Genomic DNA, 27,478 nt, shown 5'->3' on the forward strand with positions numbered 1-27,478 from the left:
ACCCTTTGTTCGCCCCTTCGGTTCCTCCACACCCCCAGACACCAGACAGGTGCAGGAAGGCGCGGTTTTGGACATACGACCGGGTGAAAAGGGGATCAGCACGGGGACCACTCTGCAGCACCATCCGGACCTGGCACTCCTGCAGGGCACCAGAGGTAAGCGTGACAAAACGCTAAACCCACGTGGTAATCCCTGCCCGGGTGCCATGGACCCAGGATTAGATCAGTTGTCCACCCTTTTGGGAGAATTATGGGCCAAGGTGCATGTGGCCCGCTCCGAGACCAATGCCATAAAAAGGGACATAGTAGTCAATTGGGAAAAGACAGAGGATTTGGCCAAATGGTTACTAGTCTTGAAAGTTCCGGTACACGTTGAAATGGGAGCTGAGAGGGTGCCCCATATCCAGGTCACCACCCCACATTCAGTTCCCTTGGCCCCGCCGGAACGATTCCTAGGAGACCCCCAACAATATTCTGTGTTTATGAATCAATGCAGATTGCATTTCCCATGCCGGGCCAGGGCCTTCCCCTCTGACCATACTAAAGTAGCCTTTGTCCTGTCTTACTTGGGGGGCCACGCGCCCAATTGGTCAGTGCCCTTGGTTAATAGGGATGATCCTATTCTGCATGACTTTGGCGCCTTCCAGCAGGAATTAGACAAACTGTTTGTCCGTAACAATCAAGGGGTACCTCTGGACGCCGAACTACTGGCGTTATGGCAGGGGTCACAAGACATATTGTTGTATATTACTGCCTTTAACCGGCTAGTGGCTGAAACTAACTGGCCTAAGAAAAAAAGAACCACTCTGTTCTATCAGGGTCTCAGGGGAGATTTAAAAGATGTGCTGGCTCAGGTGGTTAATCCGCATGCGTGCTGCGCAGACTACATAGACCTAATAATCCAGTTGAACCAGCGCTTACAAGAAAGAAGGGCTGACCGGAGTAAGGTGGAAGCCCGGCCTGTTTATATTCGTTCACGGGAAGGGGCAGGACGTCCCTCAGAGAGTGCCCCAGAACCTTTGCAGCTAGGTAGTGCCCGAGGGCCCCTCTTAAAAGAAGAAAGGGAGAGATGGCGGCAACATCAGTTATGTTTATATTGTGGCAAGGCAGGTCAATTCTTAAAAGATTGCACAAACAAACCAAAGAAAAAGACCTTGGGATTCACGGGACAGATAGTGAACGATCCATAGAAGCCTGAACAGCCGACGGAAAACTGTTGAACTCGACAAGAGCAGGGATTGGCTTGTTGAGGGCGGTTAAAGGAAACACGGTCTCACATCTTACTATGCCAGTCATTTTGATTAAGTCCAGATGCCCCAATCAGATGCATGCGTTAGAGGCCTACATTGACTGCGGAGACATCAGCAACTACATTGATATGGGCATAGCGTGAAGAATAGGCCTTCAAGGAAAGCAACGGGGGAAGACCGATCATATCGTTTCGGTGAATGGATCAACACTGGTATCAGGACCTGTCTCCCTATGTGCCGAGAAGGTAGAGATGTTGTGTAAAGACAGCCATAGAGTAAGCATAACCTTCAACCTAATCACTGCTCCGCAATTTCAGTTAATCCTAGGTATGCCTTGGCTTGAACGTCATAACCCAGTAATCAATTGGAGAAACCACACAGTCATGTTCCCATCAGATTGCCTCCGTACCTACTATCCGTATCTGCCCCCAGTCCACTGAGCGCTCAAACTGGGAGCCGCGTCATCCCCTAGTGCGTCGGGGCTCGTACCTCACTGGTATCAAGAGTTCAAGGCCGTTTTTTAGAAGTAGGCTGCAGAGACCTTGCCATAGCACAGGCCATACGATTGCCAGATCGACCTGATGCCCGGAACACAACCCCATGAAGCCGTATCTACACGCTAACAGAAAAGAAAAATCAACACCTGCAGGGGTATTTAGATCAGTACCTCGCCAATGGGCTCATGCAACCATCCAAGTCTCCTGCATCTTTAGTGCTGTTTTTTATCCTGAAGAAGGGAGCCGAGTTCCGGACCGGCATTGATAACAGAGGACTCAACAAGATTACAGTAACAAATACATATCCCTTACCACTCATTCCCACACTCTTGGATCAGCTTAAGGTCACAAAAATATATACCAAATTAGATCTACGCGGAGCGTACAACCTTGTCCGTATAAAAGAAGGAGACAATTGGAAAACGGCCTTCCGCACGAAATATGGGCTATTTGAATACACCGTAATGCCCTTCGGGTTGTGCAACGCCCCAGCGGCCTTCCAGTTTTTTATGACAGATGTGTTACGGGAGCTACTCGATGTGTGCGTCATGGTTTACATTGACAATATACTTATCTACTCAGCATCGGAAGAGGAACACATGCAACACGTAACCGCAGTCCTGAGAAAACGTTGTCAACACCACTTGTATGCCAAATTAGAGTAGTGCTATTTCCACGTCGAGACAGTAGAATTTTTGGGATTCATATTAACCATGCATGGGATCCAGATGGACAACCGAAAGGTGGAAGCAAGCTTAAACTGGTCTACTCCCACGTCCATAAAATCAGTACAGAGCTTCCTTGGTTTTGCGTACTTCTATCGATGGTTTATACCAGGGTTTTCGGACATAGCACATCCCATCACCTCCTTACTACGAAAACGCAAAACCTTCAAGTGGTTATCTGAAGCAGAACGGTCATTTGGGCAACTCAAGACACAATTCACAACGGCCCCTATCTTAAAACATCCAAATCCTGACCTGCCTTTCGTAGTCGAAACAGATGCGTCCAGTGTCGCGATGGGGGCGGTGCTATCACAGAGGGATCCTGTTACCACTCATCTACACCCAATCACCTTCTGGTCGAAAAAAATTTCACCTACCGAAATTAATTACTTCATAACTGACAAGGAACTTTTGGCTATTAAAGCAGCATTTAAGGAGTGGCGTCATCATCTACTGGGGGCACGACACACTATTATGGTCTACACAGATCATCGGAACTTGCAGTATTTACGGACCGCACACGCCCAATCGCCCCGTCAGCTCCGTTGGGCCCAGTTCTCTTCTGATTATGACTTTATAATCACGTTCCGCCCTGGGGTCAAGAAATGAAAAGCGGACGCCTTGTCGCGCATCGGGTGGAAACAGGAAGAAAGATACACTTACGCACCCTCTGCACCCGTGGCCATTATACCAGGAAACAAATTGCTGGGGCTAATTGGCCCAAGAGTGTCACCACTAGACCAGTTCCACCAGGATATTATGCAGGCCCTAACCCTGCAGCAATGGCAAGAATAGATAACCCAAGATGAGCGCCGCTCCATAGAAAATGGTCTTCCGTTTCATCTAGGACGGCTCTATGTTCCTGTGCCCCGTCTGCAAACCAAACTGATGCACAACTACCACGATACTCTCCTTGCGGGCCACCCCGGAATCCCGAAAATCTTAGGGAAAATCCACCAATATTACTGGTGGCCCACTTGGCAAAAAGATGTAATACAATACGTCAAAGCATGTGATGTGTGTGCGCTTAGTAAGACACCTAAGACAAGACCCTCCGGGTTACTTCACCCTTTACCAATACCACCCGCCCCTTAGCACACCATCTCAATGGACTTCATAACAGAGTTTCCACTAATACCATTATGGTAGTAGTGGACCTACTTACAAAGATGGTGCACTTCATTGCCCTTAAAGGGTTGCCAAATGCTGAAAGATTAGCACATGCCTTCTTGACAAACATTGTAAGGTTACACGGCTTTCCGTCAGTCATCATCTCTGATAGAGGAAGTCAGTTTGTGTCCAAGTTTTGGAGGCACTGCTGCGAACAAGCCCATATCAACGTCTGACTATCTACAAGCAATCACCCACAAACAGATGGGCAGGCCGAGAGAACCAATCAGACACTGGAACAGTATTTGCGGTGCATGTTTCCCCAAACCAAAGGCAGTTGGGTCGAACTCTTGTGGGTGGTCGAATTTGCGTACAATAATAACATACATAGCGCTACTGGGTTCACCCCTTTCTATTTTCTCTATGGGCGACATCCAAAGATCACCGAGGTCGATCCACCCGCCACCCTGGAGATGCCTGCAGTCACATCCCTTCATACCAACATTACAGAAACATTACTAAGAACCCGTACAACACTTCAGGAAACCAAGAATACACAAAAGATATTTGCAGACAGGAGAAGAAGGGAGGCCCCCGAATATAGGGTTGGGGACAAGGTATGGCTCTCCACCAGACATATTCGATTAAAAGGTTCCAAGAGGTTCCACCCTAAATTTATAGGACCCTACTTTATATGCACCATTATTAATCCAGTGGCGGTGAAACTCGAACTCCCCCCAAATCTAAAGATCCACCCAGTCTTCCACGTATCTCTCCTCAAACCTGTACACCCCTGTAACGCTCATCTGGTATCCACGGGGACGTCACTCAGCCTGTTCTGACCTCTTACGATCTCGAACCCTTCCCTGGACTGGAGACTGCGTCTGAAACACAGGATTGGTAGAGTTTAACTCCCTATTGTCTCTGTGTGCTTGAACCCCTTCTTCCCCGGGGTCCAATCCTTCCCTTAGATCCACAGCTCACCTTGTTTTCTTGGAAAGTGTGCATTCCGTCCTGCTTTCAGCGCAGGGGCGCGTTGATTGATGCGGGCTCATTGTTGCCTAGTTACTTCACTGGCAAGAGTTCGACAGGTAAGTATAATGAATCTTTTGAACAGTTCTCTAACTTCGTTCCTTTCCTTCCTTAGATGATGGCCGGAGTCCGGGGATGGCGACATGCTGCTGAGATGAGTAGCGCTGAAGGTGAGTGAGAGCGCGATGCGCGATGCGACCCTTTCGAATTTGTATTGAACTGAGTTCTTTTTCTGTGTCTTTTAGGTGGCGTGACGTTTTCAGTGTGGATGCCGGTTATGAAGAAGAAATGCGGTGATTAAGCGCGGTATGCGGCACCTCTAGATGTTTCCACGCTAACCTGGAGTGTCTTTTCCCTCTTGCAGATGGATGACAAGTTCCGGAGACAAAGTTCTCCCAGAGCGGCTGGGATTCAGGTAAGCGTTTGAAGCTTGTACAGTCTTTAAAAATAAGCGAAGATTTGCTGAATGCTTATTAATGCCTTTTTTCTGTTCTTTTCCCTTTTCCTTAGGAAGCGGCGGGCCGGGATGGGAATGACACCGTCAAAGATGCCCGCAGAACAGAAGGAGCGATGAATGACGGGCAGAAGCGCTGCAAGGTAAGGCTGTTCCTAATGGTGTTCTTGTTCTTGCAGGAGCTGAGCGCAGAAGAAAGATGCAGGCCTACTGAAGGCCGATCCGAACACGGTGAGTGTCAGCCTACAGGTGCAGAAAACACAAAGCATGTTTCTCAGCCTGGGCGTGGCTTAAATAGTCTCTGGGTATCCCAGATGTCTCTGGGCTGAGCCACACCCAAAAGACTAGATTGCACATGCTGTTCTGGCAACTGAAATATGTGGGGGCATCCATCTTGTCCCCATCAATGCACTACAAACCCAATCCCCAATGATATCCTATGGGAGTGAGTGAGTCTGGTGCCACAAGCGCCAAGTCTGACTCCAAGTAGGTCTTTGGAGGAATGGAGAGGCCCTTGAGGGCCATATAGGTGATCGTCGCCTGGCTCCAGACTGACATTTTGGAGGGCTGGGGACATGAGGGGCAGGAATCATGACAACCCCAGAACTCGGGATTCCTTCAACAAGCCTCCCCTGATAGAGATCCAAGAAGGAGAAAAATAATACGAAGTACAAGAAATTCTGGACTCCCAAATATGTAGGAAACGTTTACACTATTTGGTAGACTGGAAGGGGTACAGTGCTCAAGATAGGACATGGACCCCAAGGAAAACATTCACGCTCCCCGATTGATTGCCCGCTTCCACCGTAACTATCCCCACAAACCAGGACCGTGAGGGACACTCCTTGGGGGGGTCTTGGAGGGGACTGCTGTCACGATCGCGTTATAGGCCCAGGGGTGGCGGGCTAACAGGGGGAGGGAACCCCCCTCTTATACAATAGGTAAAAGGTGGACAGGGGTGGTGGCTGGCTGGCATGAGCATGTGGGTGGGCGAGGTCTGGTTGCGGCCCGCAGGAAAGAGCGGAAGGCAAGGGCACCGCCCATCACCAGCCGAGATGCACAGGGCACGTGCGAGCCCATCACATGCAGCAATTCACCTGGCACGTGCATGAAGCCAACGCCCTCACGCATCTAGCGTTGGCAGAGTGTGGTGCAGGACTATAAAGCCACGCCCCGAACCGCACCCTGTGCTTAGTGTTGTTTCTGCTCCTAACCAGAGTAGTGTTTCGCTTACAGCTCCTACGCTCAAGCATCTTCTTGCGTTGAGCTCCTCGATCAAGAGCATTCTTCTGCATCCAGTTGGGACTCCTTCAGCATCCTTTGGTCCTTCAGCATCCTTCGGTACTTCTGTACCCTTCAGTCCTTCAGCATCCTTCGGTCCTTCAGCATCCTTCGGTGCTTCGACATCCTCCAGCGACCTTCAGTACTTTGATCTTTCATCGTTGTCTTTGGCTTTCAGCATCCTGTTTAATGACGCTCCATGGTGGGCTCTGTCGTCCTCGCATCTGCGTGGACCTGCTATTCGCCCTTGGCCTTCCAGGCACCCTCGGCTCTTGGTATCCGACGCCCTGTTCGAAACCAAGCAACAGGGTTAGCGTCCATCTTCCCTCCTTCGTCCATCAGAACCACCCCCCTCTTAAGAACTCGAGAACTTACCTGTATCCCGGAATGAGCGAGTCCCTTGCAAGGCTCCTTCACCAGTTTAACGCCCGCGCTCCCACACCTGGAGGGAGAAAAAGAATATAAGACAATTAACAGAGACAGCACAACTGGGACAGAGACTGTTACCAGCTTCAACCCCTCTTCGAGACCCATCTCCGGAGCCGCGATTGCAGACACAGAACGACAGGTGAGCTGCATCCACATGCTCCAGCAAGCCTCTTAGCTTAAAGGGATTAGAGGAAGGGAGACGGGAGGGGGTGAACACTACAGTACTTTCCCACAGTACACTTACCCTTTGTTCGCCCCTTAGGTTCCACCACACCCCCGGACACCAGAACGCAAGTCCCGAACACACCCAAACCCCTCCCAACCTCACTGCCCCCTTGGAGGTCTTTTCTCCGTGAGACAGGTGGGGGAAGGTGTGGTTTTAGACATACGACCGGGTGAAAAGGGGATCAGCACAGAGACCACTCTGCAGCACCATCTGGACCTGGCACTTCTGCATGGCACCAGAGGTAAGCGTGACACCTATATCCATTACATACCTGCAGCATATTGACATAGTCGATATGTAAATGCTGAAATGGACCATTCGATCGAGGTTTAAGTTACCCCTCTGACCATTCTCAGTGTATGCCCAGCAGTAAACTTTTGACACACGATGCAGTTCACCATAAATAGTGCAATGTGTTCCAACAAATTAGGAATTAACCAGTCTTCTGCAATCGTAGCAGCAAGGCTCTCTCTAGCTACATGCATGGGGTAATGCAGCTGTTCGAGTGCGACTTTCAATAAAGTTACTGGCATCACTGGCTTTCCAGTGCTGTCCTGTCACCATAATGCTTTTGTGGGGGATAAAGAACACCCCCTTCAATTCTTGCTCTTCCTGTGACACACTTCCTTGAATCTCCATTAATTGGGTCATTGAAAACTTATTAAACCCCTCTTGCACTAACATCATTGTAACTGAATTTTCTTTAATACTCTCAGTATCAAAACTCGAAAGTTCTGGGAATTATGCAACCCTTTTGGCTTCTTCGTCTGCGGCTTTGTTTCCGCAAGAGATCAAATATTTTCTCTTACTATGTACTGCGCATTTATTGACCGCTATGGCCAATGGGCATTGTAGCACATTAATGATCCTATCCAATAAGGATGCTTGCTGCACTTGGGAGCCATCTGCGTGGAGGTCCCCCGCCTTTTCCAATGTGCTAACTCTGCGTGTACGGTTGACGTCACGGAGGCGGAGTCACTGTTCAGTGTCACTTCCTGCCCTTCATGTTTCTCAAGTGCGACTATAAGCTGCACCATTCTGCTGCTTGTGCTGAAAAATTAGCGTGGTTAGAAATCAATGTGCCTTTGGGTTTCTCTAAAATGGCAAATAGAGCATGCTCCACAAAGTCGGTCATAGAGCAGCCCATGACATAACTTGTAGACTTCTCTATGGCGAACGTGGAAGCTGCCAAAGATTGTTTGCAAGGGAAGTGTCCTCTCATAACTGTGTCTAAAATCCCACTGTAATATGCCAAAGGTTTGTACCCCAATGTGGTTCTCCGTGCAAGCACTTCTGTCATGACTGTCCCATTTGTGTGCGAAACAAATAAAATTCCTCAGCACAATTGGGAATTCTTAAAACAGGGGCTGTGCTAATTGCTTTTTGCAACTCTTCAAATCCTTCCTCCATTTCTTTAGTCCATTCTAGTTTTGTTTTACCAACTTGCACTTTCTTTAATGCTTGCAGGAGTGGTCTTATGTATGTGCTATAATCAAACACCCAGGCTCTAACATAATTGCATAAACCCAAAAACTGTTGCATCTGTCTCACTGTGTTTGATTTGGAGGTTTTCATAATTGCCTCAGCTCTCTCAGGTGTCATTTTCTTTCCTTCATGCAAAATCAAGTCTGCTAGAATAGTCATCAACTGAACAGAATCCTGTCTGCACTCATCTTCTGTGGTGCTGCAAATCAAGATGTCATCTACGTTTTGTATCACCGCACTTTTGAGATCAATATTACCTAGATCCATCTGAAGGACTCTGTTAAAGATCGATGGGGACTCACAGTACCCTTGAGGCAGCCTAGTATGTTTCAGTCTTTTTTGGTGAAATGTAAACAAAGTCAAGTCTTGTGAGTCCTTGTGCAACAGGATTGAGAAAAATGCATTTTTCAAATCGATCACGTAAAATATCGGGCTTCCACTGGGATACTGCACAATATTGTCACCGGATTAGGAACTAAAGGAAACTCAGTGTCTACAATCTGGTTAAGAGGACTCATATCATTGATAATTCTCCACAACCCCCCTTTAGATTTCTTAATCGGATACACTGCGGTATTACACAATGGGCCTCATTACACGGAAGGCAGTAACCATGGCGCTATTAGCGCCATGGTTGCCACTGGTAATTTACCGATTCCGCCATGGTGGATGGCGGAATTACCGCCCCATTCCAAGGTTGGTGGGGCAGTAATTCCCCATTCACCATTGGCCCTTCCCCATTTCCATTTCAGCCCCCATAGGGCTCAATGGGAATGGGGAAGGCGGTAATTACGGTACCGCAAATTGCAGTACTGTAATTACCTCCAAGGTCCTTTTGCGGGTCCCGTCCTTAACCCGCAAAGGGATCGCGCAGTAAGGCGGTAAGGGATTACCGCCATCTGTGTAATGAGGCCCAATGACTCTGATGGCACCAAAATCCCTTGATTCATCAGTGCTGAAATAGTCTGACATATACCCACATCAGCTTCTCGAGACATGGGGTACTGCTTTGCTCGGGGTAAAATTGCTCCTGGCTTGATCTTTATTTTAACCTCCTCTATCCCCTTCAATAAACCAACCTCATAAGGGCCTGTGGTCCATAAGGCACATTTCACCTTTTCAAGATCCTCCTGAAAAAATGCTGGTTGTTGCCGCATTAGCGCCATTCTCTGTGGGACCTTTTCTCCATCCTTATCCATTACGTAATTCTCATGAAGCGCACTACTTCATCATCGCTTCAGTCCTCCCCAAACATATCGTCATCAGTTATGACAGTCAATCTGTACCCCTCCTCAAGGGCCATCACTGTTCTCCATGGTCTACCCTCATCACATACTCCTTCGAGCATTGCCATTTCTTTTTGCACTTCCAACTCTATAGGAATACTTTGTCCACCCTCCTCATCCATAGGTTTTCGTGGTCTAATCAGAAATATCAGATATTCTTAAACTCTTTCCCACCAGCCCAGGTAGCCATGTCAACAAAATGTTCACTCCATATAGAGAATTCTCTGGATCTAATGGATCTAATGGAATGCCTGACAGAGCTACTGTAAATGCCAATATAAACTCTCCCACATTTAAATAGTGTATTCCTGGAGTGGAGCACACTATTCCTTGATCAGTAAATGAAATCATCAAGTTTCATCATTAAATCTCTTCCCAAAATATGAACTGGTGTCGGTCGTGAATATAACAAGGTAACAGACATGTCACATTCTCCTATGGAAACTGGTACTTTTTCAGTAAAAGGAACTCGACTCATAGCTCCAGAGAACCGTTGAGCATTCATGGCAATACCTGACATTGGATATTTTCCCTCTCGTGCACACAAACAAGTTGCTCCAGTGTCTACAAGAAAAGAAAAGGATTTGCTTCATATCGTCACATCGAACCTTGGCTCCTCTTGGGGGTCTGGTTTCACATATAGTACTGAGCACATAAAGTCACCCTGTGTGCTGTCCTATTGTGGATACAGGCGCATCCCCGTCCCTGTGAAAGGAATTTCTCCTATCACAGTGACACCTCCTATTCTGGGTGTCAATACTTGTCCTGTGTTTGCATATTGCTGTGTCTGCTTTTTGCGACTGCCCTTGTGGCGGATTGATTCGTGCTTGTCCCTGTTGTTATACCTATTGTATTTGCAGCGCTTGTGTCTGATAAGATGTGTGATCCTGGGAAAAGCCTTCTCTGGTCTGTATGTTATATGGTGGAGGGTAAACTGCCCCCCCCTCTAGAGAACTGTCCATTCTGTACATTCCCTTGACTCCCACATTCGCGTGCAATATGTCCTATCATTCCACAATTCCAACATACTGGAGGAACTCTCCTAGTAGTCCCTCCTTGGTTACATCCTCCATGAGCATTCTGACTCTCATTCTGTGTACCTTGAAACCCACCTTGATTATTTGGAAATCCGCCTCCTCTTCCTCTATGACCCATACCTCTGCCTCATGGTATAAACCCATATCCACCTTGGTCCAACGGTGCAGATTATTCACCTGCGATGCACCCATTGCTTCCTGCATTCCCAATCCTTCTATGCTTGTCAATACCGCTCCTTCTATGGCAAATTTCGCAAATTGTTTCGGAACTAATTTGGCTTCCTCTATTTTTCGATACTCACCCTTCATTTTGTTTTTCTCTTGTAATAACCGACAATGGTGCACTATCATCAGCTGTATCTCAGCCCATGGCTTCGCTTCCATCCCTACTTGTTTCTTCATTTGCCTCTGTACTGGCTCAGGTAACCTCTGACATAAAAGGTGGTAAAATAATGCCACTGGCTTTTCCCACGTCTCGGGAGTTTCAAGTTGCAATTTCTCGTGAATATCCTGCATTTAAGCAATAGGGTCTTCATCTTCCTTCAACTTACGTGCCATAATTGTACCCATATCTGATGTTTCAGGATACTGTACCCTGAGTGCCCTCCAAACATACACTCTACAATTATTAAATGGCACCCCATAAAGCGCTGTGTTTGGTGCCGTCACACTTGAATATCCCACTCTCCTCCATATGTCATCAGCCTTCTCTCCAAGAATGGCTGACAGGAGACCTTTTATGTCCCCTTATGGCCAACGTATTTCCTCTTGTCATTATTTCTAATTCGTATATCCATTTCCCAGCACCCAAAGTCAAATTAGGGAGCTTGTGTTTTAAGCTATCCTTGTCCATCTGTGGCCATGGAATATATTGCGGTCTTGCTCCCCCTTTTTCTAACAAAGGAAACTGTATAAACCCGGTCCCATAGTCGGATCCCACTATTAGTCTATCCATGGCAGGGATAATCACCCCTGTCTGTCTCCTTGTGAGTAATGACCTTAACCTGCTTACATATGGTGGCGACTCTCTCTTCTCACTATGTGATCGTCCTCGGGGACGCTCAGGATATGCTATGGGATCTGGCATTCTATCTTTAGGTTGTTCCAAATCCGACCATCTCACTTTCTGATCCATTTGCATTTCCTTCAGGGGTGCACACACTCTCTCTTTCCTCGTCTGATATGTCTAGTCCCCAACTAGTGTGACTATCATCCCCTTTACTCTTATCCAAGTTCAGTCTGCTCGAAGACAATGCTCGACGTTCATCACTGAACAGATTTCCCTCCTCAATTCGTGACTGAGGTACTGGGATCGATCACCGTTCCCTCGAGTTCCATACTCGCTGCTTCACCTTAACTGTTGATAGACCTTATTGATCCTTTCTCCAATGCTTTCCTCATCAAATCTTTCTTCTTCTAACGCTACTCTAGATACTGCTGGTGTTACTTCTTTTATCGGAAGAATCTCTTCCACTCTGTCCCATCGTATTTCTGGGCTAGGCCTCATTCGTTCTTTACGAATGAGACTGGCATGAAGACCTCGCTGTCTTCTTATCTGGTCCCAGCACTGAAATCCTGCAGGAGCAGACAAATAGCCCATGAGATCCCCCAAACCAGTACACCCAACAGTTAATTGGAACAACTATTGAGTTGACCAGACTGGGGGAATGGGGAAGTGGATGAAATAACAAATGGTCAGGATTCCTCTGGTTCCCTTAAACCCCTAGACGACTCTGAACACTGGAAAATCTGTAAATAATACAGCATCGATTTAAAATTTAACCACAACACACTAGCATTTAAAAATAGAAATGTTCTTCCCCCAGAACCCTCTATCACCTGACTACCTCTGCGTATTGCCTAGAGGCAATTTAAAAGATGTAAGAGTTCTTTTAACTTTGCAATAACTTGTAACAGTTGTGCCCTCAGTGGCTGCTAAGTCTTCTTCTGCTACTGTTTGTTCACTTACTTTTAAACCTATTTCTTTATTAAACAAGTTTCCTAGTCAGTTAGTTTTTGTGAGCTTGACTTCCTTCAGACTGGAATTTACTTTCTTTTTTTGATTTAAAAATTTTTTTTTTATTATTTTAAACAGGTTTTTTAAACAGGAAAAAGAAAGACGACACTGTGGCCACAAACACATAAACCTTTAACATTATTACATCATCCTATCACATTTATCCTAATATCTTTCATACATTCACACTTCATACATTTCATAGTAAAACAGCAGATGGAATACATGATTATTTCCATTATTCATTTTCACTCAATTCCCTTTTCATCTTTAAAACTGCTTCAATCATTTTCAGTACCTCAATCACAAAACTGGTCTTTTCTCCCATGAGTACCCAAGCCCACGAATCAGACGTACTCAATAGTTGTTTCATCTATTCCACAATCTGCTAAATAGAGTTTCCTGATTTCTTTTAGGGAGTCGCAAGTAGTTAACCAGTGGCATAATGTCTCCACTGTATCTTTCCCCTTACATTGGGAATTTATAATGCCTGACATTTTCCTCACCCACTGCACTTCTCCTGTAGGTAGAATATTTAATCTACATCAAAGTAACATGTCACAATAGTGCTGGGACGGAAACCTCTGCAGGTAGGTATGGGGTGAGTTTAGACCATTCCTTTCCATAGTCCTCGAACAGCTCAATTTTACTTAGTCATATTTGTCCAGCGTACTTATCCAATCCAATTCTTGCAATCTTTGTTTAACTTTGGAAGTATTAGTAGCTAGATCACTCACCCTAATATCTTTCTGTTCTAAGATCTTTTCCACCTTCAATTTCCTCTCAGTTACATGTTTATCTTGTACTTCTTTCGTGGGATCGAGGATCGCAAAGTGGGCTGAAGCTGTTTCATACATACACTTCCTATATAATGAAATTGACTTCCACAATACCAGGGATTCTAGGGATTGTAGCTTCAGCTCTTGTCTAATAGTAACCATTGGTACAGCATTGGGGAGCCTCAACAACGTCCACCAGAAATAGCCCTCTAATTTCTCCCATATTTCCCAAGGCAAATGCAAAATGGCCTCGGATCCATATGTTAGAACCTGCACAATTTTCTGTTTATAAAAGGAACGAATGTGGATCATTGTGTATCTCCCAAACTTCCTATGGAAGGCTCTTCCTTGATTAATTAAAGTGGTCAATCTTGATCTTAAATGTATGTTATGGCCCTGGTCATTTACCTTTCTATTGATGATAATCCCCAAATAGATCATGTTGTTAAGTCTAAGAAGACCAGCTCATCAGCAAATAATATCCAAGGCACTGCAACACCACTGATTTTTGGGGGTAATGCACTAACTTCCTTTTGAGAGTCGCCCAAATCTACAATATACAGACAGAAAAGGAGAGGGCCAAAGCACAACCTTGTTTAAGACCTTGGAATGTGGGGATCTTTTGTGACTGGTGGCCTTTTCCTGAGAATCAGATCCTGACTGAAGTGTTTGTATAAAGCGCCTCTATGGCCTCTACCAGATCTTTAGGGCAGTTCCACACTTTCAACTTGGTCCAGACCTTCTCCCTGATGACACCATCGAACACCTGTTTGAGATCTATAAAGCCTAAGTACAGGCACGTTCCTGTTTCTAGGGCCCTCTCTTTCAGAATATTAATGATAAAGAGGTTTAGCGTGGTGCCCACCCCTTTGGCAAACCCCATTTGTCTCTGATCAAGAATACCACTCTTCTCAGCCCAGAATCTACAATCTCGTAATAGGACGCTCGCAAATAGTTTCCTAAGGAGTCTAGGAGGGCAACAGGATGATAATTTTTTGGCACCGCCCTATTCCCTTTTTTGAAGATGGGCACTATGTTTGCCTCTCTCCAGGATGATGGAATCTTTTATTAGCCATAATCTGGTAGAATAAGATTACCAAAAATGTACTCCATTGGCTTCAATTTGTTTTTAAATTCCTGGTTGGATAGACCATCAGGTCCCGTGGCTCCAGATGAACTAAGGTTATGTATCATCATCTCTGCATCCAGTTCGTCAAAGGCACATTTCCAAGTTCTGAGCGACATATCTTCTACCTTAATTACAGCCTCTCCCGGGTCAGCAAACAGAGTTTTGTAATGCACAACCCAGTCCAATTCCGAAACCATGCTAGCAATATTACCTGGTCTAAAGGAGCCCCCATAGTTAATTAGCTCCCACATATTTCTAGTGCTTTTTGCACAGACACCTTTTAGCATGTGCTCTGAGTCATTCTGCGCTCTAACAACCCTAGTGCTAATACACCAGTTTTCTATAATTCTGTTTAACTAGTCGTATTCCCTCCTCTCTTTTTATCCTGTTCTCTTCTTTGTTTATCAGCCTAATAGACTTTTACAGCAGTTATCTCCTCTTTACCAAGGCCAAATCATATCTAAGTTTCTGTGCTCCTTGATCTTTAGCTTTACACGCTCCTTGCTGGCCATACTCTTGAAGGATACCCTGATACTCTACACACAAAGGATCAGCTTGGGCAGAATCTATGTATCAACTTGCAATCAGCGCCACATCACACTGTTTTAATCGTAAGCGATTTCCACCCCATCTAATTCTACCTCACCCATTTTTTTCCTCACTTCCACCCTTGTTTCATTTCTTACGGAGATGGACAACAGATCATGATCACTAAATTCCTGCTGTGGTATAGTAAAAGACTCCACCTTCTCTCTTATATTCCCAGAGACGAAACAATAGTCGATACATGATTCCTGCTCCCCGCGTTTCCATGTGCACTTCCCTGGCATATCACCCAATGTTTGGCCATTAAGCATGAGCATATCCCTTTAACCCATATTACTCATCCATTCCAATTCTCTTGTATTCCATTCACTCTCTTTCAGTGGATACCCCTTTTTACTCAGTAATTTGATATTCAAATCACCGCATATGATTATTTTTGCATCCTCCCTTTCCCGAATGCTTCATCCATCGCCTTTCCAATTGACTCTATTAGCTTGATTTCTTTATTCATGTTAACTCACCAGTAAATATTAATCATAAGGAGCGAAGTTAGCTGTGTCAGTCTAGTTTGTCCCAATGTCATGATCTGTACATATGGATTAGGACATTCCACTTTTGTAATATTCTAGCCCGAATCCAATTTAACAAGGGTTAATAAACTTGCATAAGGACGTCCAGTTAGCCCCTTTGGGGCCGGGTTTAGAAAGGCTGCATAGCCATCACATAGTGGCGTTTGACTCAGCCATGTCTCCTGGAGACACAGCACATCAAATCTCTCTAAATACGAGATCCTCTCTGCAAAAAGGAAACAAACCCCCCTTATGTTCCAGGAGGCTATCCTTAGCGCCTACCCCACACCCCTGGCTTGGATCTATTCTCTATTCTTTCAAAGTTCCTTATCACTTGCATTATGTGACTTAATACTGCTTCTCATGAGTGCTTGCTTTCACCTTTAAAACCTTACTTGACAATGTTTCTGTTTGCTGCTTTGCTCTTATTTGGTAACGTAGCCTTTGTCACGTTTTCCTTGTTTGCCTTGCTGTCACTCATTACCTACTAGGCCATGTTGCTTCTATATTAAACTGTTTTGCTTTCACTTCAAAAAATTTACTTTTCTGCTCTTCACCTGTCAACTCTTCATTTAGCTGCTTGCGCTTAAAATGCACTGTTTACTCACAGCCTTGTTCCTGACAGCCGTTTAGGAACGTGCACCTGTAATAACTGACTCGCCATGCCAGAACTCCTGTGGTAGTCAGCTTCTCCTCATATGTACCACACACACGAAAAACCGACAGTGTCAGCTGTTCCTTCCTTCTGCGGAACACAGCTGATTTCGCAAACTCTTGACGCGGCTCGTTCCTAGCTTTCCCTGACATGTTGACCCACACTGTTAGGTCCTTTCTTCTAACGTGACTCGATTCATGACACGAAAAGGAATAACATTGCAATGCTTTTAAAACTCGCGCGCAATCCGGAACACGTTTACCTTTTCACTTCAAATGCTGGCGCACACATAGGAAATCAAATTCAATAGTAAATATGTTATTTACAACTCTAATTGGTAAACCTGAAATAAACAACAGTATTCAGATACATTTCTTCTGACTTCTCATAAACAAATTTTCATAACAATTCTGATCAAGCAATTTCCTTTTAATCAAACTGCTTAAAACAAGTTCATTTATCAGTCACTTATCTTAATTGAGTCTCAGGCACTTTCTGGTGTATTTATTCTTGGATGAGTGGTTTCTTTACTTTAGTTTCTATAGTCTTCTCTGGAGCTCTTGAGCGCTGTGACCACACCTAAACAGGTCTTGAATGAAAGGCAGTTTAGAACCTCTCCTGAGGTTCCAAACTGCATCACAATAGTCTTTAGCCAATTACTGCTGAGCAGGAAGTTCCCCATCCTGGGATGGGACAATGGTAGCTGACTAATAAGATGGTTAAGGAAGAATTGGAATCTCAACCAAACCCTCCCTAGCAGCAACAACTTCAACCACCACCTAGAACTACCTAAACTATCACCTCCTGTTACCCAGGGACCTGTTCCCAATCTATTTCTTCATCTACTTCCCTTTGCTTTCTCGCATCCCTTCTAATTCTTTCTTCCTCTTGCCTTTGTTCTTCTCCTCTGCTTACTCCTTCCCTCCTTCCCTTCTTTCCTCTTCTTCAATTCTTCTCTGTAATATTTTGTCTCTTAATCATTGTGCTTCTTCCTCCTCTCTCTTTCTTTCCTTTCTATCCCTTTCTTCTATCATTCCCTGTCTATTATCGTACATTCTTTGCTCTTCTGCCCGTTCTATTGTATCTTGCTCCTCCTGATATATCTGCTCTCTTCGCTCCCTGCTTTTCCTTTTCTGCTCATCTTCTTTTAATCTCTTCTGTTGTTCCTTATCTTTTCTTTCATGTTCGTCCTTATCTTCTCTTTGCCTAACTTCCTCAATACTTTTCCCATAATATATGTCCTCGCATCCATTAGTTCTGTACGAGTGCTACCTCATCAGCCTTATCCTTCTCTCCTTTCCATCTCTTAATCTTCCTGTCTATTTCTGTTGACAAATTCGACTGCTCACTCTTTTCTTCCTTGTCTTGTATGATCTTATAAATCTCTTCCTTTCTCTTATTCGCCTCCGGACTATCGTCACTACTATAAGCGGAGGGTTCATATATCGGATTACTATACTCCGTCACTCCTCTCAGTTCTTTTAAAGGATACCCCCAAATTTCTTCCATTGCAACACCTTTTCCTTCAGGTGAGGTAAAGGGAGCTGAGGGGTCGATGCCTTTCTCCTTATGCTGATTAAGCATCCACTCCTCAGGTGGTGGGTATTCTATTTCATCTTGCTACATCTTCCAGAGCTCTAAAATTGCTAATCTTTTATCTAATTTCTTCCTTTTGTATGCAGCGTGCACGTATGTGGTCTTGTGTTGCAATACCACTTTTGACAATGATCCCCCTTGTGGCCACGGCATGAACAGTTTATCTGCCGTGCCTTTAGTTTAGCTTAGTTTAGTTTATTTATTTGTATAGCACAACCAAACCCTGGGTTAACTGGGCGCATTGAACTTATTGAGCAGCAAATTACAGAAGGTTACACAGCAGTGAGAAACAGAGGACAATGATAAATACAATAAATAACGTGTGGGACCAGGTTACAGAATGGTCCGAGTCAGTAGATAGCAGTTGTTGTTAACACAGAAGATAAGGTTACACTGTAGTCCGAATCTAGGAAAGCATAGGTTATACAGGAGGAGGTAGTTAGGGTAAGCATACCTCTAACTGCCATAGTGCCTTTGCACAAAAGTAGTGTTACTGACTCGCAAGCAGGGTTTTCACCTTGGCTCTGAACGACCAGAACGAAGAGTCAGCTCTGAGGTCCGTGGGGAGTGAGTTCCAGCATTTTGCTGCTAGCACAGGGAAGCTAGCCCCACCAGCTGTTTTCAAGTTGAATTTGGGAATGTTTAATCGGTGCAGATAGGGGGATCTGGTCCGTCTGGAAGAACTTCGTCTAGTAAATTTGTCAGATACGTAACGTGGTGCTGTCAGGGAAAGGCATTTATGAGTAATGACGAGCAGGGGTGTTGCTAGGTCTGGAAAAGATCCGGGGCTATGCTAATTCTGGGACTGTCGGTACTGGGGGCTAGCTAGCCTTTTTGGTGGTAATCCCTGAGCTTCTATCCGGGGCTAAAAGCAAAAGACCTGGGGCTATAGCCCCCTAACCCCCGCCCTAGCAACGCCTCTGATGACAAGTGAGCGTAATTGAATTCTGCCACGAATGAGGAGCCAGTGGACTTCCTTTCTGAAGGAGGAAATATGTACTTTGCCAGGGATATTGAGGGCGCATCAGAGGACGTTGTTCTGGAGAATCTGTAGTCTGTTCAGATTGTGATTAGTGGTACCAAGAAAGAGTGTGTTGCAGTAATCTAATCTAGACAGCATCAGAGCCCTGGCCAGGATGAGGCAACTGCTGGAGGATAAAAATGGTTTACAGGCATTGATAAGTTTATTGGTTTGTGCCATGGATGAGATGGTGGCATTTATTTGGTTTTTAAGGGAGAGTGTTGAATCTAGATATACACCCAACGTTTTGACTTCTTTAGAGACTTTTATGATGTTGCCGTCAATGGTGAAGGACTGGTACCTGGGGTCGAGTTTGTGAACCCACTATCAGCAGTTCCGTCTTGTCATTGTTTAAACAAAGGCTATGGGTAGCCATCCAGGCTTGGATTTCCAGGCAGACTTCATTGAGTTTTACAACATCTTTCTTGTTGCAACCGGTGAGGGTAGTGAGGATCTGGGTGTCGTTACCCATTACACACTATATTGTTTGAGCTTGGGCATATGCTTTGGCAGTGTCTTGCATAGGGGCATGAGAGGAGTATCCCCCATAATGACAAGTCCAGCTTGACTCTCAACACTTACCAGTTTATTAATTAGACTTTGTACTTTGCCTTAAATCACCACTTTTCAACATTTTAAAACAACAAATATGAGCAAGCACAATCAATTGCTGCTCAAGCCTTTTATTTCAATAGTCTTTCTATTCTCTTGAATTGCGTATCTATTCTCTTGATTGGCGCCAATCACTTTGCTATACTCAAGCACTGTTGCTCCTCAACTTTTTAAATTTTCACAATCTCTATCGCTCTTCGATAGTTCTACTCAACAAACAACATTCAGACTAGTCAAACATTTACACATTATAAACGCTGCAATCACCTTTTCTCTCCCCTTTACTTTATACCCTAAACAGGGTTTGAGACATCACCTTACGTAATCCTTATTAGGTGTTTTATATTTCACTCTACCCGTGCTGGGATCTGAGATGTCTCCTTCTAACTCCTTTGAGTCAGGACTTCTAGGCGCTACCTCTTCCCTTCACAATATTTCCCTTTACCCAAAAATGATCACAATCCCATCCCCGTTATTTACCATTCCCCTTAGTCTACTCACCATTCGTTAATTGACATGAGGCCTTGGGTATCGACTCCTCCTCCAATCCGACCACTTCGCCTTCTGTCCGCAAAACGCACGTGGAAAACGGGCAGGGATTTCGTTAAAGGGGGACCTGCCCACGGTCTCGGTTCTTCTTGCAAGTTTATTTCTATCAGCCTCTCTCCACAGGAAACCCTGCAATCTTCCAGCTAATGTCGGAGGATACCCGATCATCCGAAATACTGGAGACAAAATAGTTTTGATCTTTTTGAACCATCCGCACCGCTACCACATGACCTTATGGCCCTTTAGGAATGTGCATACAATGGATGGGTTCACAGAATAACTGAAGGAGGATAGCAAAGTCATGTTTTATTAACAATTATCTAAAACAGGAAGTTACAATGAACATCAACGGACGTACGCTCGATTTCTCTGAACGACTTTTTCACATAGACTTTATACTAAAAACACGTCAGAGGTGACGTCATTCTACGTGGTAAATAATAAAAAAAATCCTACTGGCGATTGGGATAGGCTTAAGAGGAACATCTAAGTACACATCATATAGGAACTAGGATTGTGATTGGCTGCCCACTGTCAGGTGGGCAATATATGCCTACCTCTAAAACATGTCATCTTCAAAAATATTAGATATACAGTTTCTTATTGGCTTCTCAAACTATAAGGTCCTTCGTTATATGGACCACTACAATTGGAATATTCTGTTCATTTAGCAGCACGTAAACCCAGACCCAGGTGCAAGGGTATTAGCCTGACTCTACCTATCCACACAATTAGCCCAGCATCTCTCATCAACCAAGCCTTCTGCCACGAAGATTGTCTTTGAACTTGGGCTTTCAAAGTATCCTTGGGAATACATGGGAGTGCAGTCATTCACTATCGTTTTCTAGGACTTCAAGATCGACTCCATTTTCATCCTTGGTTCACATGACAGGAGACCACGATTTGATCCATTTTGTAGGTTTCAAATGTCTTAAACGAATAAAACTTCTCACTCTTGGTGTTCTTTCTTTGGACCTTAACAAGGGATGATTCATCTTCGCACGTTCACTCTTTTCCAGAATAGATAGCCGACCATGGCTGCTTCAGCCTTGACTTCAGGCCAGATAACCTCACCATGCAGCTCCACGATTTCAGCTTATTCTTGCTGCGACATAATTATCCCTTTCTTCGTCATGGGTCCTGGCTTACTAAAATTCATCATACCAATGTCCAGCTCCTATACAATGGCGGCGCCTGCAGGCATTCTATTCATTACGTATAGCCAGCTTCTATGATGACTTAGTCTACCTTGCGTTTCAGCGTATGTACAATTATTGATCAGTAAATTCTCTGCAACACTTTGTGCACTGCAATCTTCTTTTTCATAATTAGTTTCTGTAGGATCCATACATCCTCTTCAGCCAATATTTTGAGACGTCATTCATACTCTCTTATGACATCACAGGCTTCTTTCTTTTTCCTTTTTCAAATTTCCTCAGGGAGTTCCTCCCTCAGATTATCGTCTCTTTGGGGATACATTTAATAGGGTTGTCTCAGTAGGTATCTTCTTTCGAACATACGCTGCAGTATTGGCACAACTGCTGGTGTCAAAAATGGCACGATCTCAGGCTTTCAACATATAGGAGGTAGGGGGGTGGGATTTCCTGCAGAGGCATGCAGCTGCTCCTCTACAAATTAGTTGCCCTCTAAAGTGTCTGCCCTGTTTAATATTCATGGCCAAGATTTGATGAGATTTATAGCCATCAAATATCATCTCTTGAATTGAGTCAGTATACGCTGATCTTTTAAAGGGATAGTTTGCTCAGAAATGTTAATGTCCCAATCGATCGGGCATGTGCTTTCGATCGTATAGAAAGCCAGAGAAAGTCAAGGCCGCTGATGACCGAGGAGAATCCGCCGGTGGGTTTCCCACCACCCGAAGACCTCAGAGACGCTGACGGAGCTACTGAAGCCAGCCGTGGTCAAGTCCCGTTCGCCGACGCCAGATGCTGATGACCCGATGCCCTTGCTGGGCAAAATATCTTTATTTGCAGGTTGCCCAGGTGGGGGGAACCTCATACAGAACTGTGCCTGGTGGTAGAGGACAGTGTTCTGCCATTTGTTCTAACTAACTGCTTTCCTCCTATGTCTATTGTTGGTTCCCTTTATTACTTGATTTGTGTGACATTTAAACTAAGTCCAGTTGATGCACTTTAATTGTGGTACCACGTAGAACTGTGTTTATATTTGCCATTGTAGATTAACTGAGTACAAAGTTAGTTATTGTGATTGTGTATATAACCTTGAACTTTAATTATATAAAGACTGTTTTTTAACTAATACAGTGTGTGGACATTCTTTTGTGGGTGCTTGGGTACTACACTGTACTTAAGAACCAGCCTGCATCACCTCCTGAGAGCCAAGCCTTGATTGCTCGTCCACGATACCAATAATAGAGAATCTTGGCTGGGGTCCTCTGTGCCCCTCCTCTGCCATATAGAGAGCAGGAGTACCGACACCCCCCTCCAGTCTTTACACCGGCGCCCCTTGAACACAAGATACAGTATATAATAGGGTTGATTCTGGACATGACGGCTGGAAAAACACTCACCATGGACAGGGTGCACCGAGCTGGTGGAGGTGCCTGCGGCCCTCGCTCAGTCCTGGCACGCATGCACTACTATGGAGACAAGATGGAGGTCCTTGAAAAGGCGAAGCGCATGAAGGAGGTGGTTTGTTGGGACTCGAAGGTGGCTCTCTTTCAGGACCTCTCAGCTCATACTCTGCTCAGATGGAAGAAATGTGGGGAACTCACTAGACGGCTTCTAGAAAAAGGGGTGCAGTATCACTGGGGTTACCCCTTTGCATTGGTGTTTGAATGGGAATGTGAAAGATACCATCTTGTGGCAGAGGAGGAGATACAACGTGTCACAGAAGACTTAGTGGGCCGGCGTGAAGGTCCCACAGTGGGCTGCAGTAATCAAGGGCCGGACCCTAACTGGACCCCCCCTGGCCCAGAGTCAATGAGAGGGAAGCGCAGGACAAGGAGCAACCGGAAGTTCCTGAAGCTCAACACCCCTCCCTCGCACGATGAAGGTACTTGAATAAAGGGGGACTAGATCTTCTGCTTAAGGGCCCCGAGATTGTCGGGGAAGGCAACTTGGTAACCCCTATCGGGTGCAACACCGGGAACTGACTGGGCCTGGCATGAGGCCAAGTGTGATTACTGGTTTATTAGTTAAGGTTCTACGTTACTGTTAATTGTTAATTGAGATGCGGGCGGATATTGTGGGGAATTGGGTTCTTTGGTTGGAACCGGAGCCGGGGGTGGAGGCCCCTAACTCCCCCACCCCCCACCTGTGGTGTGTCAATGAGTAATGGGAAAGGGAAAGTTGCTAGAAATAATGCTTAGGGCGGGGAAGACACCCCTGGTGGTTCGATGGACATTGCCAACATAACAAGGGTGCGTGATCGGATGCCTCAGACAGGGTTAGGAGTGGGAGGGAAGGGAGGTGGGGCGTCGGTAGAGGTGTGGGGAGGCGATGGGGGAATGCATGGATGTGACTCACAGGCAAAGAGACACACAGGCATCCAGGGACGGGTACCTTATGGGAACTGCGAGGGTCCACCAGCGTTGAATACAAAAGGGGTATGGTTTCGGTTTCGGTGGGCACACTCAATGTGAAGGCTCTGAACTCCCCAAACAAGAGATCCCTCCCTAGTAACATGTTCTATAAGCAGAAATTGGCAATGTTCTTCCTACAGGAGACCCACTATATGCATGGGGCAGAGTTGGCAGTGAAGGGTGGAGGGGTTGAAAAGAACTTTTGGGCCTCTCATTGGACATCCATGAAGGAGGTGGTGGGGATCCTGCTGGGTAAATACTTCCGATTGATGGGGATTCAGGCAAAGAGGGGGTTTGGAGGGAGATTCTTGGGAGTAAAGGGCACTCATGAGGGGGTGCAGGTCATGTTGGCCACACTGTATGCGCCCAAAGTGGGGCAATTGGGGTTCATACGTAAGGGGTTTTATATGCTTGATGGCTGGGCAGAAGGTGCAATGTTCTTGGGGGGGAGACTTTAACCTGGTACAGGACCAATCCCAGGATTGGTGGTCAGCGAAGGGGGTGGGTGCCAAAGTTGTGACTAAGGACAATCTGGCCTTCAAGCACCTCCTGCAGGACCATTATTGGGTGAATGTATGGCAGAGTCACTCTCCAGGACCAGGGGGGGTACACATTATTTTCTCCCCTGAATCAAACATATACAAGGGTAGATCTCCTCTTGATCCGAGAGAAATAGTGGATGAGGTTGGGGAGCCCAGGGTGGAGGCGATCACATGCTCGGATCATGAGCTGGTGGTGGCAAAATGGCAACTCCCAAGGCCGGTGTCGGAATCACTGACGGTGGTGTAATGATACCCTGCTGAGGGACCAGGTGTTTAGTGAATACATGAGGAAGGAGATACAGGCGTATTTTGAAACCAATGACAAAGGGGTAACAGCGACGGCAATGGTATGGAAGCAGCTAAGGCCACTTTTAGGGTGCTACTTATCTCTGAGGGATTGCAGAAAAAAATGGAAAGGGGACTCAATGAAAACAGGATATGTGGAGAACTGAGAACTCTGCGTTCGTAGCTGATCCAAGGCGGAACGGACAGGGAAGAGCTCCAAGGGGAGATGAGGGAGAAGAGACAGATGGCCCTGATAGGGGAGGTGGTGAAGAGGTTGAGATACGCCAGGCAGAGATACTATGAAAAGGGGGTTGAGATGGGGACTCTCCTTGCGAACAGTGTCAGGGGTTGTAGGGTGGAAATATGGATAGACGGGGTAAGGGATGGCAGGGGAAGTGTTATGAAGAAGGGAAAGGACATCAGGGCATGCTTCGCTGACTACTATAGAGAATTGTCTACGAAGCCAGTGGAGCCAGAAGTGGGGACAACCCACCAATACTGGGAGGAGCGCAACCTCCCCAGGCTTTTGAGGGTGGAAAGAGAGGCCTTGGAGGGGGAGATAACCCGGAAGGAGGTTATTGGGGCCATTCAGAGATTGAAAACAGGGAAAGCCCCTGAAGTGGACGGCTTCACAACTAATTTTTATTAACAATATGAGGTCTTACTGGTGGCAACCATGGCTAGACTGTTCAACTCTATAGTCGGCGGGGGGACACGATACCACCACCGTTTCTTCAGGCCCTTATAGTGGTTATTCCGAAGCCAGCTAAAGATCAAGCTCACTATGCCTCATACAGGCCTATCTCTGTGGATGCTAAGATTTTTGCTCGAGTCCTTGAGTCCCGTTTGGAGTCCTGCGTTCCCTGATTGGTCCATGCGGACCAGGCTGGCTTCGTACTCCATAGACAAGGGGCCTGTAACATGCGCAAGACGCTCCACATCTTCAGTGTACGGGGGATACAAGAAGAAGGGGCGCTTTTGCTGGCCCTTGATGCCGAAAAAGGCATTTGACCGGGTGAGCTGGGCCTTTATGGGGGAGATTTCTGCAACACTGGTGATGGGCTGGGTGGGTGGTGGCCCTGTACTGAAACCTGACAGCCGGGGTGGTGGTTAATGGGGTGGAATCACAGGCTTTTCCCCTACAGGATGGCACGCGCCAGGGGTGTTAGTTGTCACTGCTGATCTATGCATTGGTTATGGAACCATGGGCGGCAGCGGTTAGGCACAATGAGGGGATTAGGAGGGTAATGGTTGAGGGGTTCATTGTAAGATCAGTCTCTTCGCTGATGATGCCCTGCTTTATGTTACCAGGCCGTTCCGCTCGGTTCCCCTCCTGCTGACTGATCTGGGGCAATATGGAAGACTATCGGCGTTCAAAGTCAACCTCGGGAAGTCTGTGGCATTCATGACAGGGAATTTGGCGGATGGGGACAGGGAATATATTAGGGGCCTGCCATTTGAGGAGCGGGAAAACAACTTTCGTTACCTTGAAGTCCAGGTCACACAAAGCCCTGGGGACCTGTTCTCCAGAAATGTCCTCCCTCTGTGGTTAAATGCAAAAAGGGATATGGCGAGATGGTCAACCTTGAGATTGTCATGGATTGCAAGGTTAAACTGTATCGAGATGGTGGTGCTACCTAAATTCCTGTTTCTAGTCTAGATGTTGTCTGTAATGATCCCAGAATCGTTTTTCTCTGAGGTGAAAATTGCCATGGTGAGGTTTCTTTGGGCAGGGGCCAGACATCGGATAGCCTATAAGATGCTGATTCTCCCCAAAGAGGAAGGGGGAATGGGTTTTCCTGACCTGGCAATGTATTATAAGGCAACCCAATTGAGGGTCCTTGTGGACCACTTTGATTCACTCTCAGATAAACAATGGGTGGTGATGGATAATGCAGTACTGGCCCCTGTTACACTGGATAAGTGGCTCTGGGTGCCCCAAGCCTGTATACCTAGCAGGGTATTATACCACCTGGTCTCGGAGGTCTTGTGGTCTCTATGGAGGGAGGGAGGGGACAAAAGATGGCACACGACGTGGCCATCACCCCTGAGCTGTATATGGGCACCCCCGCTGAGGGATGGGATCGAAGAACCACTGGCCTTCCAATCTTGGTAGGAGGCGGGACTGAGTAGAGCGGGACAGCTATGGGAGGGGGACAACTTAATCTCCATGGGTGGGTTAGAGGAGGCCTTGGGACTTTATAAACTGTCTCCTTTTCGCTTCTTGCAACTGAAGGGGTCCTTCACTCGGGCTCGGTGGGGGGTGAATTTAAGAAGGGAACTGACAAGTTTTGAAAGCTTTTTACCACCCAGAAGGGATCCAAGGGACTTATACCGGGATTATACAGGAGGATGCTCTTGCCGTGTCCCAGGGACCCCCTCCGGTCTAGATGCAAGTGAGAGCAGGACCTGGGAAGAAAAATTGATGATGGCCTATGGGCTCGGATGTGTAGGGTGGCTAATCGTTCCACTGCGTCACTCCAATATAGACACCAGGCCTTAAAGCTGTTACACAGATGGCGTTACTCCCCTGTGAGGATCGCACGGATGAAAGAGGGGTACAGCCTGCGTTGTTGGAAATGTCGCAGGGAAAAAGGGGTTTATATGCACATGTGGTGGGGCTGCCCAAGGGTCCAGACATACTGGAGGGAGGATCTCTCATGGATAAAAGGGGTTGACGGGATTCACAAGGAATTTTCACCACGGCTTCTCATTTATGGGGTAGGTGTAGGGGAGGACCAGATATTGGACCAGGGACACATGTTTCAGATCATGATGGTTGCTGCAAGATGTTGTCTGGCC

The sequence above is a fragment of the Ambystoma mexicanum genome, chromosome 12 (assembly GCF_040938575.1).
Source record: "Ambystoma mexicanum isolate Mex_15411 chromosome 12, UKY_AmexF1_1, whole genome shotgun sequence".
NCBI classification, from domain to species: Eukaryota; Metazoa; Chordata; class Amphibia; order Caudata; family Ambystomatidae; genus Ambystoma; species Ambystoma mexicanum.